Source organism: Bombina bombina, chromosome 5 (genome assembly GCF_027579735.1).
Source record: "Bombina bombina isolate aBomBom1 chromosome 5, aBomBom1.pri, whole genome shotgun sequence".
NCBI classification, from domain to species: Eukaryota; Metazoa; Chordata; class Amphibia; order Anura; family Bombinatoridae; genus Bombina; species Bombina bombina.
This window is the reverse complement of record NC_069503.1, coordinates 176,498,204-176,515,939: the sequence shown is the minus strand read 5'-3', so window position 1 is coordinate 176,515,939 and position 17,736 is coordinate 176,498,204. Positions and strand designations below refer to the sequence as shown.

The 17,736-nt window shown below is 36.0% G+C and overlaps 1 protein-coding gene across 1 annotated transcript in view; it reads right to left on the bottom strand.

The window, feature by feature from the left end:
• Positions 1–17,736, bottom strand: part of C5H9orf152 (chromosome 5 C9orf152 homolog) — a 30,467-nt gene that overhangs the window by 1,204 nt on the left and 11,527 nt on the right. The window lies entirely within an intron of this gene.

The following is a 17,736-nucleotide window of genomic DNA, read 5'->3' as shown; positions in this document are numbered from 1 at the left end:
TCATGCATGTTTTAAGAATAAGGTATTGGGGACATTCTATATCGTTCAAAAAAATTAGTGCTATTAAGCCGTAACACTGTTTAAGTTAAAGGGACAGTCAACACCAAAATTGTTATTGTTAAAAAGGATAGATAACACCTTTACTACCCATTCCCCAGCTTTGCACAACCAACATTGTTATATTAATATACTTTAGAACATTTAAACCTCTACATTTCTGCCTGTTTCTAAGCCACTACAGAGAGCCTCTTATCACATGCTTTTTTATTAGCTTTTCACAACAAGAGACTGCTAATCCATGTGGGCCATATAGATAACATTGTGCTCTCTCTTGTGTAGTTGTGCAAGACACTGCACTAATTGGCTAAAATGCAAGTCAATAGATAATAAATAAATAACCATGTGATCAGGGGGCTGTCAAAAGAGGCTTAGATACAAGGTAATCACAGAAGTTAAAAGTATATTAATATAACCGTGTTGGCTGTGCAAGACTGGGAAATGGGTAATAAAGGGATTATCTATCTTTTTAAACAATACAATTTTGGAGTTGACTGTCCCTTTAAATCAATAGCGCTCCTATTCTTGCGCTCATATTACAAGTTGAAAGTTAAAAGTTACTGCTTGAGCATGCTATCATTCTCAAGTCTGATAGAGTGGCTGCGCTTAATTCCTCTCTTCATAGACTTGTATGGGGCACTGTAACCCATAAGGTATGCTAAGCCAAAGTGTGCTAAATATAGTATAAATATCATAGGAAGGTTTTATTTTTATTTTAAATATATATATATATATATATATATATATAAATATTTAGCATGCCTTCCCCATCACAAATACTTTCACATGAGGTTCCTCAATTGTTCCTAAAGTAATTATAATTTAAAGTAAAGGTGGCACTTTCATTCATGAAAGTTTACATTGCACCGGATTTTACAAATACTTACCTTCTTCTCCTGAAACGCTGGATCGCCGATCCCCCGCCTGCAGGTCCTCTGTACTTAGTCAGCAATGACGAAACCGGCTTCCTCTAATCACGGCTTCCTCCACAGGAGCGTCCATCTGGTGAGGCCACGCCGTGATTGGAGGAAGCCGGTTTCGTCATTGCTGTGTAAGTACAGCAGGAAGAGGCAGGCGGGGGGATCGGGAAAATAAGGTAAGTATTTGTAAAATCCGGTGCAATGTAAACTTTCATGAATGACAGAAAGTGCCCCTGTTTTTAATAGTTTTTTTTTAAAAAACAGGCACTTTATCATGACATCCACTTTAAATACATTTATTAAAACTGTCACTTACATGCTCCCCAAAATAGTTTTAATGTATCAGGTAACTCATGTTCCCATACATGGTTAATGGGACAAGAAATCCAAAATGTTTCTTTCATGATTTAGAGCACACCATTTTAAACAACTTTTCAATTTACTTCTAATATCAAAGTTGCTTTGTTCTCTTGGTATCCTTTATTGAAGGAGCAGCAAAGCACTACTGGGAGCTAGCTGAACACATCAGGTGAGCCAATGAGGAGAGGCATAAATGTGTAGCCACCAATCTGCAGCTAGCTCCCAGTAGTGCTTTGCTGCTCCTGAGCATACATAGGTAATCTTTTTAACAAAAGATAGCAAGAGAACAAAGCAAATTAGATAATAAAAAGTAAATTGGAAAGTTGCTTAAATTGTTTGCTCTATCTGAATCATGAAAGAAAAAAATGGGTTTCATATCCGTTTAAATGCTACATTTAAAAAAAAAAATCTGGATTCTAGTTATTTTATTCTACAATAAAGTGTTTCTTTCACAAATGTTGTCCTATATTTATATTTCCCTGTCACAAGCTTTTTGGGATAGGTGTTGGCTGTGCCACATCACTAAGCAGTTGTTTCTTTTATGTCTTGATTACTTAGGCAAAATCCTTTTATTACACCTACGGAGAGGCTAATTGGGTGACAGCATAAATGTTTTCTAGTCTTTAGATTGCTATTATGTAAAAGGACATGATTGAAATACATTTTTGTTTGTTTCATTTTACATATCATACAGATGTCTTTTTTTTTTTTTTTAATTTTAATTAAAGAGACAGTCAAGTCCAAAATAAACTTTCATGATTCAAATAGGGCATGTAATTTTAAGCAACTTTCCAATTTACTTTTATCACCAATTTTGCTTTGTTCTCTTGGTATTTTTAGTTGAAAGCTAAACCTAGGTAGTCTCATATGCTAATTTCTTAGACCTTGAAGGCCTCCTCTAATCTGAATGCATTTTGACAGTTTTTCACCACTAGAGGGCATTAGTTCATGTGTGTCATATAGGTAACATTGAGCTCATGCATGTGAAGTTACCTAGGAGTCAGCACTGATTGGCTAATATGCAAGTCTGTAAAAAAAAACTGAAATAAGGGGGCAATTTGCAGAGGCATGGGTAATAAAGGGATTATCTATTTTTTTAAACAACAACAATTCTGGTTGACCTTTAATGTTCTAGTGATAAAACAAAAAACAAAATCTAAATTTTTTACATTGTGTTTTTTTCTCTCTTTACCAGTGAGCATTAAAGCAAGAGTATCTGTTGTGCACATACATTTCTTTCCTGCTAATTTTCATTTAACTGTAAACAGCTTCTGTTTAATATTTTTCATGCAAAAATATTTTACATTTTCATTGCTGCCCATTCACATGAATAATAGATTGTCTACGATACATTTTAGAAAATATAATAAAATAAGTATAATTAAATATCAATAAGATTCTGAACAAAACACAAATAAAAATAAAATACAAACAAAGTATTTTTGCATGAAAATATTAAACAGAAGCTGTTTAGTTGATTGGAGTTACTTCTCTTTGGCGTAGGTAATTTGAATGTTTATCTGGCTGATTTCATAGATGGAATTACATCCCAAAAACTCCAAGGAAGACATTATTTAAAGGGACCTTGTACTCCAAACTTTTCTCCCCTTTTTATGTCTTCCCATTGGTGCATTTTACATGTTGGAGTGTATGTAATTGTTTGCAAACTCTTTTACCTTTATTTTGCTATTTGAAAATGACTGTCTTTGCGCGTATATACTGCTACCTACACTAAAAATATAAATTAAACTGTATTCTCTATACCAGTGTTTTTCAACCAGTGTGCCGTGGTACACCAGTGTGCCGTGAGAGATCCTCAGGTGTGCCACGGCAGACTGACAACAGTGTGACATATTTTTTAAACTTTGCTTGTTTTTTACTCCCAGTGCAGGGGTAGTTTGTAGGAGGCATGGCATAACAGCACAATACATACAGTATGTGTGTGTTTGTGTGTATGTGTATATATATGCTGTATTAGGCTACAATGTGTGATTTTTTTTTAAATTTTGGGATGGTGGTGTGCCACAGGATTTTTTAATGTAAAAAAGTGTGCCACGGCAAAAAAAAGGTTAAAAATCACTGCTCTATACAAAATCTATGTACACCAGAGACATTACCACTGACTAATCTCCCAGTGTGGGATAGGAAAGAGACAGAGATTTTGTATATGAAATAGCTGGGTGTGCCCAAATATTTCAATACCTATGTTTAGACATAGATAACATTTGAATGTCTGCTTTGCCTGTGTTCTGTCAAAAAGTGACGGCATGTCACTTCCGTTCGCTACTCAGATGAATTCGCCTGCAATCTCAGTCCATTTTATGGGCATTTTCCTTGAGAACAAGTGATGATTTTAATTAGCAAAACAGCTATTTTAAATACAACAATAATCATGAAATACCAATTTCCCATACATGTAATACTCTGCAGTAGGTATAATAAGTAATTTGTAAAAAAAAAAAAGGGGAAACACTTAGTATAGTGGCTTCTTTTTAAACGCACACCCAGCAAAGGTATAGTGCCGTTAACTACCCTTTGATTTGTATATCATTTCTGCCCAGGTTTATAATTACTAGCATTTTCCCTTAGAAATATATATATATGATTAAAGCTAATAGTACCAAAAATAAAAAAAGAGAGAGATATCCACAATATTGGTGGATATCAAAGAATGACAAGGTTGCACTCGAGAAATCCTTAATCAAAAAGTATTTATTTATATCTCTTAACAAGCCTAAGAAACCCCCCCCACAAAAACCCCTAGAGTGAAAAAACAAATAAACACATGAACCAGTATAAACAATCCTAAATTATTCTCAAATATCCATATATAAGGCAAATATTGAAGAGCCAGGGGTTAATAGATTTATTAGGATTTTTGTGTTGTGTGGGTTTGGCGGATTAGGGGTTATTAGTGTTATTAGGTTTGTTGCGATGTGTGTTAATGGCAGATTAGGGGTTAATATACTTTATTAGGTTTATTGCGATGTGGGTTAAAGGTGGATTTGGGGTTCATATACTTTATTAGGTTTATTGCAATGTGGGTTAATGGCGTTTTAGGGGTTAATATACTTTATAAGGTGTATTGCTATGTGGGTAAATGGCGGATTAGCGGTTAATAGTTTAATTAGGCATATTGCGTTGTGGGGGGTTGTCGGTTTAGGGGTTAATACTTTTATTATTAGTTCCGATGTGGGTTTGATGGTTTGATGATATAGGGGTTTTATGTGTCGGGTTTATTTTTGGGAGGCGGGTTTGAATTTTACGGGAGATTTGATTTTTATATTTTATTTTATTAGTTGCCTGCAGTTTCTAAAGTCGCATAAATCACTGGCGATTCTAGAAATTTGTATTTACGCACATTTCTGGACATCACTAGTTTATCCGACTAGTGCCGGCGGGGATTATGTAATACCCCGATGAAATTTGTATTTACGCACATTTCTGGACATCACTAGTTTATCCGACTAGTGCCGGCGGGGATTATGTAATACCCCGATGTGCGAGCTGAAATTACGGGTGGTGTGGGTTTCAGCAGTTGCGCTGAAGCTTGCACCGTATATGTAATCTCGCCCTTAAAGTTTTTTTTTTTTGCATACTAATTTGTTTTACTCTAGAATAGAGTTGTCTCGTGGGAAGATGTTTTGCATGCAGATCTCTTATTTACAGATAATCATCCACTTGACGTACATCTGTAATGTTTTAAGTGTGTGTAAGTGTATTGTTTTTTTATTGTATAAAATTAAACATTTTTAACTTAGTGTTTTGCTTTAATACATTCAGTTAAAGGTATGCAGGCTATTACTAAGCTGTTACGGTACCATATAATTGAATTTCATAGAGTAACTACAGTATAATTGCTCACACTTAGCTTGGAAGCTTGTGGTAGCTAATAAACATAATTACATGCTTTTTACTTTTTAATAAACCATCAACATAAAGTAGACGATAAAATAAAAGCCAGTGATAATCTTTGGGAAGAGGAATATAGATTTATAGCAGAAAACTCTGAAACTCCCATTTTTTAACTGTTTAAAGTGACATTAAAAAGTTTTTTCAATTTGTTGTATCTAAAAAAGGGACAATACAGATGTTTCTCTGCTGAAAAATAAACATTTTTTTTATTTATACTTGTGGTTCACAAATAAATCTGGTTCCTTATTAGCCAGGGAGCTTGTATCCCCATGGAACAGGTATGTACAAATATGCACCTATTGGTTCCAAAATCAAAATAAGCATTTTTAAAGGGATACTAAACACAAACTATATTTCATGCACCTCCTGCTAATCATGGTTGCTGCCATTTTGGAACCTAGGTTAAACTGCAAGTATCTGAAGGAGATTTGCTGCACATGTGCAAACTGGTCAGCACTGTAATGTAGTGAAAGGTAAATTTCAAAATGGCGGCACCCATGACTGGAGGGAGACAGGGAATATTGTTTAAGACATTTAATGTCCCTTTAAATTAACCTTTTTTATGCAAAAACTAAATCAAATAAATAAATGACATTTTTAAAGGGCAGTAAACAACTCGAGATTTTTTTATATAAAATGTTTAGTTGCGTACAATGAACAAACTTTGCAATATTCTTTCATTATTTTTGTAATTTTTTCATGTAATTCAGCTGTAAAACAGGATTTTCTAAGAATTCTCAAGGCTACCTCTGTTACATTTTTGTCCCTAATTGGATTTAACTGATAACAACTGCAAATCAATGCACATTATACTTATATAATGATTGTGACTAGGCTTGGTGTCTGCAGACTGAAGCATAGATTGACATCTCTAAATGGGGCAAATGGTGGATGAAGTTCCGTGCATGCTACTGACCATGAGACTACAGGTTGGGAGCACAAATATCTCTTCCTCGCGATCGCATCCTCTCGCTCAACAGCACGCATGATCATGGGTCGGGAGCCTCATTTTCTTGCTGAAAAACCTCCCAGCCACAGCTCACATAAACCCGATTGCAACAACACAGCAATAAATATGTATACATACATATTTATGTGTTTATATGTGTATATATGTATAAATATACACATATATATATACTCATATAAATACATAAATATATATGTATACATTTGTATACATATATATTTAAAGATATATATATGTTAATAAAGTTGTTCAAATGAATCCCTATGAAAAGCACTTTCAGCCCGTTTTTTTCCTAACACCTGACATCTCCTAACTTTGACCCCTTGTAAGTTCTGCGTGCAATATTATTATTAAATATTTTTTATTAGACAGTGTTGATATGATTGTTACTGTACTGCAAATTGTATTTTTAATGTGTTTTGTAAATCTTTCGCGCAATGGTTAACACCTATTTTTCAGAAGCAGTGTTAACCAAAGCTCAGATCGCGATCACGACGGCGCAATCAGATATACTTCCCCTTTTAATATGAGTAGAAGTACAGGTATGCCAGTAAAGGCACATTTTTCCCCCAACACGAGTGCATGGAGCATTGCGTTCCAACTGTAATCTAGACCAAGATTTTAAATGTCCCTTTAAATTTACAATGGGTTTAATATAAATCTTTATATATATTATTATCCTCATCTTTAGTATCTATCTAACTGTCTGACTGCCTGCCTTCCTGTCTATCTATCTATATGCCAGTCTTTCTATCTATTATGCAACATACAGTGGCTAAATGGTTGCCATATATAATGTACCTCTGTATAAGGCTCCTTTTTTGCTAATTTTGTGAATCTAACACAATTAAAGGACATGTTTATACAATAATAAAATACTCTGATTCAATAGAGATTTTCTTATTACATGAAAGTCCCTTGGTAACTAAGTGTGTAACTAAATTTCAGTACCTAAGTGTTGGCCTTTGTGTATTTTTGTATACAGACTCACAGGTCTGATCTTGCAGCAGACTCAGACCATTTGAATGAACATGTTCTTGAAAACAATGGGTGTGGTTTCAACGAGCAAAAACAATTATTTTAAATACAGTAAACTTTAAGGCACAATTTCCCATACATACTATAATCTGCAGCTGATATAAATCACTGGATACGCATTAGGGTAAACAGATATTACAGAACAGTATCCTTTTAAAGTAGTGTTAATTAACCCTTTAAGGACACAGCTTTCAGTTTGCTCAATTGTTTTATGACGGAAAAATTCCGTCATATGTCCTTAAGAGGTTAAATTGCCACTCTTGGGAGGCACACATAGCCAGCGAGCCTTTATAGGGTTTAAACACATAGCTACTATTAAAACATTATCCCATTTTATTATTGCATTAACATGTCCATTTCACAAATACAGTGTAATCACACAGTAAGCAGCCTCAGCTACTTATGCATAATGCATTTTATTTAGACATTACCATATGTAGCATGATCGCTGTGTCTTTTACCAAAATGTCCCTTTTATTTGCTCCTGCATCAGTTTTTTTCTGACAGTTTCTGCAACTTATCAACATATATCTCACTTCTGTCTATTATAGTTACCTAAAATGTTGCTTGCTGCTATTGCCAACATAACTTATGTTTTTAGGGGGCACAGATCTACTTCCTGCTCTTAAGCCAAGCATTACAACAAAATTAAAAACTTGGTCTTAAAGGGATATGAAATCCTATTTTTTTTCTTTCCTGATTCAGAGCATAACATTTTCTTTCTCACTATTTCCCTGCCACATACACTGTTACTTGCATATGCATATATTGTCTAGGGTTAATTATCACTGTTTATCCAGCCTGCTTGGCACATACAGAGCTTTATGAAGTAACCTTGTACACGTGGCAGCACGTACTGTGCTTTGGAGTGAATCCAGTATCTCAGTTATATCACCCAGTTTATATAGCAAATATTCCTGCTTTACATCATCTGAACGAGCCAGTAAATGCCCTATTTCAGAGGGAACCATTTTTTTTTTGGGGGGGGGGGGGCTGTGTGACCAAACTTCTTAAGAAAAAAAACAAAAAAAACTTTTTCATTAGGGTTAGGTTAGAGGATATATCATCTTTAAAATACAAAAGACTACTTTTTTTGCAATGGTGTCAGAAGTTATCTATTTCTTTAAAACACATAAAACACTTTTTTTTATATTGGTGCCAGTTGGTTTGATATCTTGGTGAATATTTATCATGTTCTGGCTCTGTGTTTTAGCTGTGTGTCCTATCTCTGTCCTTGCTGCAACCTCCTATCAGGTCTGTGTCTTAAATAAACACATGTCTGTACAGTGATCGTTCCTAGGCTGCAGCATGCTGGGAGTTACAGAAGGCAAACAAAAAGCTGCCCACTGTGGAGGAACAAAACTGCTCTGCAGTTGCCTGGCATGCTATAAAATATTGTTCGTACACCACCTTGGGCATGTATGCCATAGGGTTTCTAACCCTGCCCTAATCTCTCCCTATAAACATTTGTCAGATAATCTCTGGCTTGTGTACCTACTAGGATATCTGCAATACATGCTGTTTTTTAAGCTTCTTTTTATGGTAACACTATTGAAAAGACTGTCACGGGAATGTGGGATATGGGTTTCCTTTTTCTTTTTGTATTGCAAAAACGCTTCTGATCCTAATCAGAATGCATTAATGTACATTTCGGTTTTGACCTGAAAACATTTGTTGCAAACACTGCTGCCATCTAGTGTGTAAAAGTATATAACATTGTTCAAAAAAATTTTTTTTAAATACTGTTGCCACAGAGTTCACAAGACATGCATTGTATCATTCTACAAAGAGGTCAACTTGTAACATGACTGATGTACTGCAATGATGAATATGAACATAATGAATATATAAGGGAACTTAAATTCTGTCTCTCCTCTATGTAACATATGTGAAATGTAAACTTTCCTTAACCAAGACAACACTGAAATATTCATTCACTGCTTATACTGTCTCCCAGTGGCTTTTCCAATACCCACCTGTCCCCTATACAAATTATTATAAATGTAGCTGCAGACTGATTAATCTAACTTGATAAGCAGTGTCAGTAATAGATCTCTATCAGTTGTTACATTGGGGTCGAATTATCAAGCTCCAAATGGAGCTTGATGCCCCTGTTTGCGCGTGAGCCTTCAGGCTTGCAGGAAACAGCAGTTATGAAGCAGCGGTCTAAAGGCCCATGCTCCATATGTGAGAAGAAAGGTGCGGCGTGCGGCTGCACTGATCCGGAACCGAAACTGCAAGTGGACCACAGGGTCATCCAATGATGAAGCAGCTACTCCGGAGTGCCGTAGCCAGGGAGATCAAGCCCAAAAGTAAGTAATGCAGAAAGAAGAGGCAGGCACTACTCGGGGGTAAAAAGCAAGCAATAATTTATTAACAGATATAAGCCTTACAAAAAAGAAATAGGCTTAAAAATAACACCAGCAGCAAACAGGCAGATGGATGGACACAGAGGGACAGACGGCCTGACGCGTTTCGCGACCCCTAGTGGCGCTTAGTCATAGGCTCTCTGTCCCTCTGTGTCCATCCATCTGCCTGTTTGCTGCTGGTGTTATTTTTAAGCCTATTTCTTTTTTGTAAGGCTTATATCTGTTAATAAATTATTGCTTGCTTTTTACCCCCCGAGTAGTGCCTGCCTCTTCTTTCTGCCCATGCTCCATAACTTGTCCGCCTGCTCTGAGGCTGCGGACATCAATCCGTCCGATCCTATACGATCGGGCTGATTGACACCCCCTGCTAGCGGGCGATTGACCGCGAATCTGCAGGGGGCGGCATTGCACAAGCAGTTCACAAGAACTGCTTGTGCAATGATAAATGCAGACAGTGTATGCTATCTGCATTTATCAATGTGCGGCGGACATGATACGCTACATCGTATCATGTCTGCTCGCACTTTAATAAATCGGTCCCATTGTCTCCCTATACCCTATTAAATAAAGTCTACTTCACATACCTTTACATACAAAGCCTATCTCACTTATCTAAGACCTACATCAATCATTTTCCAATATTTCCACCTCCCTCTCCCATCTGCTGCATCTGCTCTATGGAACCGCGGGCCTTGCTCTGTCAGATTGCCTCAAACCTTTCAAAGTTTCAAGCACTCTCAGAAAACAAACCTACCACCATCTTCATAAAATTCATTCACCAGTCCCTCCCAGTATAAACTTACAGCTGCCCTTATCACAGCTTCTGTAACTACAAACCATTCTACAAGCTCAGAACTACAAACAACTCAACTTCTACCAAAGGTTTATGATCCATGTATAGCAACAAAGAGGGGTTACATTACTGCTCATTCTGTGAAAATATATTACATAGTGTAAAGGGGCAGTTGTATGTACCTCCTTCTTTTGTAGCAATCTAGCAACGCCCTTGGCACTAACCCTTGTTACATTTTTCTTCCAACTGGACTACTACTAGTTGAACACATCTAGTTAACTAATCACAAGAGACAAATGTGTGCAGGTACCAATAAGCAGCTACCTCCCACTTGTGTAGGATATGCGTGTATTCTTTTTCAACAAGTGATACCAAGAGAACGAAGCACATTTGAAAATAGAAGTAAATTTAAAAGTGTCTCAAAATGACCTGCTCTATCTAAATCATACAAGTTTAATTTTGACCTCCTGAGTAATCAAGTCCTCAGAACCCTTTGTGTACTGTGCATTATGTGATTGCTGTCGTGGCGAAAGGGACCTGTGACCTCTCATTTAAAGAGAGTGAGGGCTTCTCTAATGAGAATAATAATAATAATCATAAGAACCAAGGTAGCATAAATATTCTGTCTTCTGCAAAAGGAAATGTAATTACGTAAATTATTTCCCTCTTCCCATTATTCTGTGCCCCACTGTACAGGAAAACTACTGGGGAATTTGGTTGCAACTAATATCGGTCTCTCTGCACAAATCTGCTTCCTACAGATAACATTGTTTTGGTTGCCAGTTAGATTGTATTAGACTGGACATAATTTAATTTACTGTATATGAGTGACAAATAGCACATTAAACATATCTTAGAAATATCATATATTTCCAAACCTAAAGGAATATTTTTCATTTGTTACATATCAAATATGGCATTTTCAAATGTATTATATATTTTCTCTGCTGCAGCGCTGAGATTTTTTTTTTTTTTTTGCAATTTTAAGCAACTTTCTAATTTACTCCTATTATCAATTTTTCTTCATTCTCTTGCTAACTTTATTTGAAAAAGAAGGCATCTAAGCTAAGAAGCCAGCACATTTTTGGTTCAGCACAATGGACAGCACTTTTTTATTGGTTCTGTCCAATCAGCAAGGACAACCCAGATTGTTCACCAAAAATGGGCCGGCATCTAAACTTACATTCTTGCTTTTTAAATAAAGATACCAAGAGAATGAAGAAAATTTGATAATAGGAGTAAATTAGAAAGTTGCTTAAAATTGCATGCTCTATCTGAATCATGAAATAATTAAATTGGGTTCAGTGTCCCTTTAGGAATTGTCAATGAGTAGGGAATCAGTTATCCGCAAGCAAAGATTTAAGTTTCAAAAAAACAGCTTCAGAAAGGAACTTGAAAGTCAAAATTTCAGATAGTCATGAAATCTTACAAAACTTTTCAATTTAATTCTGTTATTAAATGTATTCTATTGGTATCCTTTGCCGAAAAACATACCCAGGTAGGCTCAGGAGCAGCAATGCACTACTGGGTGCTAGCTGCTGATTGGTGGCTGCACATATACCTCTTGTTATTGGTTCACCAGATGTGTCCAGCTATCTCCCAGTAGTGCATTGTGCTCTGGAGCTAACTTTAACTATGGGAATAAAAGATTTATTAATAAAAATTCTGTAATGTACTACAGCATTTTATTAATGTACTCTTGCTGAACAGAACAATGGGCTTAACCCCTGCAAAGCTGTTAAATACATAGTTAAAAATGATTGTTCTGTAACATATTCACCCCTCTTATTTGTTCCCAATGATCTATTTAAATTGTGTACAATAAGCCCTTTACCTTTATTTCATCATTTGCCTATTGCAACTGCCACCTAAACTAAAAATCGCAGTATTGGCTATAGAAAAGCTATGTAAATAAAAGACAACAGCAGAAATCAACCACACATTGGGGTTTGGGAGAGAGACAGCCCATTCCATTTCAAAGGATGTTCCTGCAATCACTTGTATTATAATGATCTGTTACTAGCTGCTTTCCTGAGCACATTGTCCCTTTAAAGTCAGCTGCGTGGGTTAAACACATATCTCTACAAACAGTAGTACATAAAAATGCTCTAACACATTCCAGGATTTTAATATTGCTCATTTATGTTGTATTATTGTTGTTATCTTCTACTAGGTGATAAGCCTGCCCAGAGGGTAGTCTATGTTTAAAACATTACAAACCCCAAAGGTGATATTACAAAAAATAAAAAATGTTAATTACAGAAAAAAATAAACAAAGCTATCCCCCAAACAAAATAATTTAAACCTAAACTAATACCCCTATAAAAATAAAAAATCCCCCCAAAATTAAAAACAAAAACAAATCTATCAATAAACTACCAATAGCCCTTAAAAGGGCCTTTTGTAGGGCATCGCCCTAAAGAAATCAGCTCTTTTACATGTAAAAATCACAAAGTACCCCCTAACAGTAAAACCCCCCAAAAAGTCTAAAAAAACCTAAGCTACCCATTGCTCCTAAAGGGGCATTTGTATGGGCATTGTCCTTAAAAGGGCATTCAGCTCTTTTACTGCCCAAAAAACCTTAATCTAAAAAAACACCCCAAAAAAATAAAAATAAAAAGCCTAAGACTAAGCCCCAAATAGGTACTCACCGTTCCTGAAGTCCGGCAGTGAAGGTCTTCTTCCAGACTCCATCATCTTCTATCTTCATCCAGAGCGAAGATGGCGCGAAGCGGAGGTGCCGAGCGGTCTTTCCCCATGCGTGGATCCAGAGCGGCAGTTCCCAGCAACGACGATCCACAGCGGAGTGGAGGCTCCTCTTCATCCGTTCTCCAGCGTACACTGAAAATTTAATGCACGGTACCGCATTCAATTTGGGGTAATTTGCATTCCTATTGGCTGAAATTTTGAAATCAGCCAATAGGATTAGAGCTACTGAAATCCTATTGGTTGTTCAAATCAGCCAATAAGATTTTAGTAGCTCTCATCCAATTGGCTGATTTCAAAATTTCAGCCAATAGGAATGCAAGGTACCCCAATAAATATGCTGCTTTGGCCCACCGTCGCTGAAGACCGCCGCTGAGGATCCGTGCTTTGGGGAAGTCAGCTCCGTGCCGCCTTCGCTCTGGAGGAAGATAGAAGATGATGTAGTCGTCTGGAAGAAGACCTTCTACCCCGGACTTCAGGAGTGAGTACCTATTTGGGGGTTAGATTTAGGATTTTTTAAATTTATTTTTTATTTTTAAGATTAGGGATTTAATGGGCTTGTAAAAGAGCTGAATGCCCTTTTAAGGACAGTAAAAGAGCTGATTCCCCTTTTAAGGGCAATGCCCATACAAATGCCCCTTTAGGGGCAATGGGTAGTTTATGTTTTTTTAGTGTTAGGTTTTTTTATTTTGGGGGGTTTGGTGGGTGGGTTTTTTTTTACTGTTAGGGGGACTTAGTATTTTTTAAATGTAAAAGAGCTGTTTAACTTAGGGCAATGCCCTACAAAAGGCCCTTTAGTTTAGTTTAGATTAGGGGGTGTTTTTATTTTGGGGGGATTTTTTATTTTCATAGGGATTAGGTTTAAAAAAATATATATATTTTTTTTTTCTGTAATGTTAGACTTTTTTTTATTTTTTTGCAATGTTAGATTCATATTTTGTAATTTAATGTTAGGATTTTTTATTTTAATTGCAATTTAGTAGTAATTGGGGTTAATTTAAGGGGTGTTAGGTTAGGGGGCTTAGTAATTAAATTAATTATTTGCGTTGTGGGGGGTTGGCGGTTTAGGAGTTAATAGGTTAATTAGGTTTATTGTGATGTGGGGGGTTGGCGGTTTTGGGGTTAATAGGTTAATTAGGTTTATTGCGATGAGGGGGTTTGGCGGTTTAGGGGTTAATAGTATTATTAGTTAGTTAGCATTGTAGTGTTTGGCGGTTTAAGGGTTATTGTAATTTATTTATTTGGTGTTGTGGGGGTTTGGCGGTTTAAAGGTTAGGTAGTTTGTGTTGTAGGGGTTTGGCAGTTTAAGGGTTAGTATTTTTGTTAATACTTCGTGTGGGGGTTAGGTTTATTTTTTCTTAATAATTTGTGCAGGCGGTTAGGTTTATTTTTTCTTAATACTTTGTGCGGGCGGGTAGGTTTTTTTTCTCAATAATTTGTGCAGGTGGGTAGTTTTTTTTTTCTTAATACTTTGTGCGGGCGGTACTTTTTTTATTTCTTGCGGGCGGTAACGTGTTTTTTGGTTATTTTGTGTAGTTACCTGTTTTAAGGCTTCGTTTGCCTACGCTGCATCCAGGTGGATTCCGAAAATGGCAGGGTGGTGAAAGAATCCACCGAATGTGGATTCTTTCACCACCCTGCCATTTCCGGAATCCACCCGGATGCAGCTTTGCTGGATCCAGGTGGATTCTTTTGGCTGCCTCGCCCAGCCAACATTCCTTTGAGGATGTGTGCGCAACTGGCGAAGGACGTGCTACAAATGCGATTATAGTATAGATGATACCCAGTCAGAACCTTGTCTATCAGTCTACAAATTATTCTTTATTTTCCATATAATTACTAGTTTTCTATATCATTACTAGTTTTCTATAATGATATGAGTGTAATTACGCCAATGAAACCTTTAATTTCATTAAGTGCTAATGACATGTATTTTACATTGAACTGGTATCTTGTAAAGCTTATTGCAATATCTACAAAATGCTCTTAAACACCAAAGGGCCATATAATCTAAAGTTCCGCTCTGAAAAGATTATCTAAAAAGTATCATCAGTACTGAGAGGACCATTAAATAATTTTAGAAAGGGCAGTGTTATCATAATAGCTATTCACCTAGATATGTAGGTTCTGGGTGTGAAGGAGTGACAGATAAATTGCAATTTAGTGCTCCAAAAAAGATCCAAAATATTTTGTGTGATTTCTCTTTATGCTGGTGAGTTTTTAAACATCAGGCCCAAGAGAGAATTTTGTAGACGAAATTATTGATAATGCTTCATGTAGAACAGAATCTTCTCCAAGGTCACCTATATACAACATTTACCAAGGAGATACAAGACTGCATGAAACAACAACTACATTTACTAATTACAATATGTTGGTGATGTTCTGTTCTTTTTCAGTAAATTAATTGTGAAGGAAACCTAAAACAGTTTTAAGAAGAGCATAAAAAGATGCCAGATTCACAATTTAAGTCCCCACGATATGTTTAATTATACATAACTAAACCCCCCCCCCCAAAAAAAAATACAAAATAAAAAATACAAAATCAAGAAACTTTGTAATGTATTTCATTACTGATTTTTTTTTTTACTGGAATCTACTTACCTGAAAGAAAATTTCTAACCTGCTCTGGTTTAAAGTTCCAAAGGCTGTGTCATCAGTACTTACCCTTGCCTTTCAAAGGGGCCAATTGTAAAAGAATTTGCTGGTGTGGAGTCGGTTTTCCCTCATGGAATATATAAAAATGGGCTTTCTCTGCAAGTGTTGAGCTGTTTCCCATAGAAATAATAAGAGCTTACTGTTATGCAAATTCTGCAATGGGGGACGACGTATACAGGGAGAACCCAACGTATTTTTTAACTTTAATTTTACACTAATACAAATTAAATTGCTCTGTTTCAGTGCACTGTACCTTAAAATCAGATATATTTTCATATTCTTAGGCTTTCCTTTCAGTGTAATTAGTGTTTTGATTATTTTGATAAAAGCTTGTCAACTTTTGAGTTGCAAGAAAAAACTGCAGTGAGATATGTAGGGAGAAAATGCTTACAGAATTACGCAGGGATTTGAAAAACTATTTCATATATACAGTATATGCCAATGGAACGCCCATGTACAGCCTATTTTTATGATAAAATAGCAATTACTCTTTGTATTTTGTACTCATAAATTTGAATTTCTATTTGTTTTTGCACATCCAGTGTACTTAAATTACTATTCATGCGGTGCATATTTAATATGATTTTTTTCCTCTAATTTAAATACAAAAAGTTTTTGATAAAATACGATTCTTGGTGAACATTTTTGTTACGATTGTTTCCTGGGTATTTTTGTGTGAATGTTTCAATTATTTGTTTTGTATGATTTTTAAATTACTATTTTTATTGTGCCCTTTTGTAATTTAAGCAACTCCATCTCCTTCCCATACAAAAATGCAAAGTACACATCTTAGTGAAACACCCTGTGTTGAGGGTAAAAAGTGGCTTTATAGAATTCCAGCAGGGGAAAAAAAAAATGGTGAGCATTCTTAAATAATCTCACCAGCCCAAAATGTGCTCCTGCTAATTATTCCTGTACTTGACTGGCTGTACTGTGCATGCTTACACACAATGCATGGGCTTATTTATTTAAAAACCGCTCCCTTTGTGTCACAAGTAATCTGGCATTAGTACATAGCATACATGAAAAGTTTTTGTGCATGGTAATTAATGAGTGGTATTATTCTTCTCTAGGTATTGTGTGTGGGAGTTAAATGTAAGATCTTTGAAAATGTAGCCTATCCCTCATTAGCAATAAAAGAATTACTGGGGACTTGCTGTTAGTCTACTGAGCGTGCACAGAGAAAGAAAAATCTATATCATACATACATTTATTTATGATGTTTAACTTTATAGACCTACATGCTATGCAGCAGAATTGCTACATGTATAACGTGTTTAGATGAATTTTCTCTACCCTACTGCTGTAGCACAATTTCATATATGTTGCCATTATCAGGGCAGTATACAAGACCTGGATGGTTGGGGTGAGAGCATTGCAGAGTTCTAGGACAGGCTGTGGGTTGAATCAGAAAGTGCTGTGGGTGCAGTTGAGGAGAAAAGGGGCATGATTGGATGAACTGGGCATTTCTGGGTGGGTTTTAGCTGGACCAGTTTCACCCTGTGAAACTGAAGAATATATAGAGAACAGAAAATATAAGAGTAGACAGGGAGAGTGCTCTTAGACTGGCACACCCCAAGCAAAATATTGGACAGCTGGTATCTTTGCCATTTGCTCGGAAGTGTTTAACTGTGTTTGATTTATGCAAACCAATAATAGCACTATGCACGGAAGCACATAGTAAAAAAATCAGATGTCTAGTGAGACATTTCACATAATCCTAAATTATGTCATAGTAACGATTCACTACAATGTGGGCTTGCTTTCCAAATCTTAGAATACTTACTGACATATGTCAAATTCAAGTGGAGCAGTGCATAGTACATACATCATTTTGTTTTTTCGTTAGATTATTTTTTTTCAGGAAAAAAAATTATGTGTTTGCACACACTTTTTATTTTTTAACAATATTAACATTTGAGTGGATTAATGTACCTTTAAGCTGTAAAC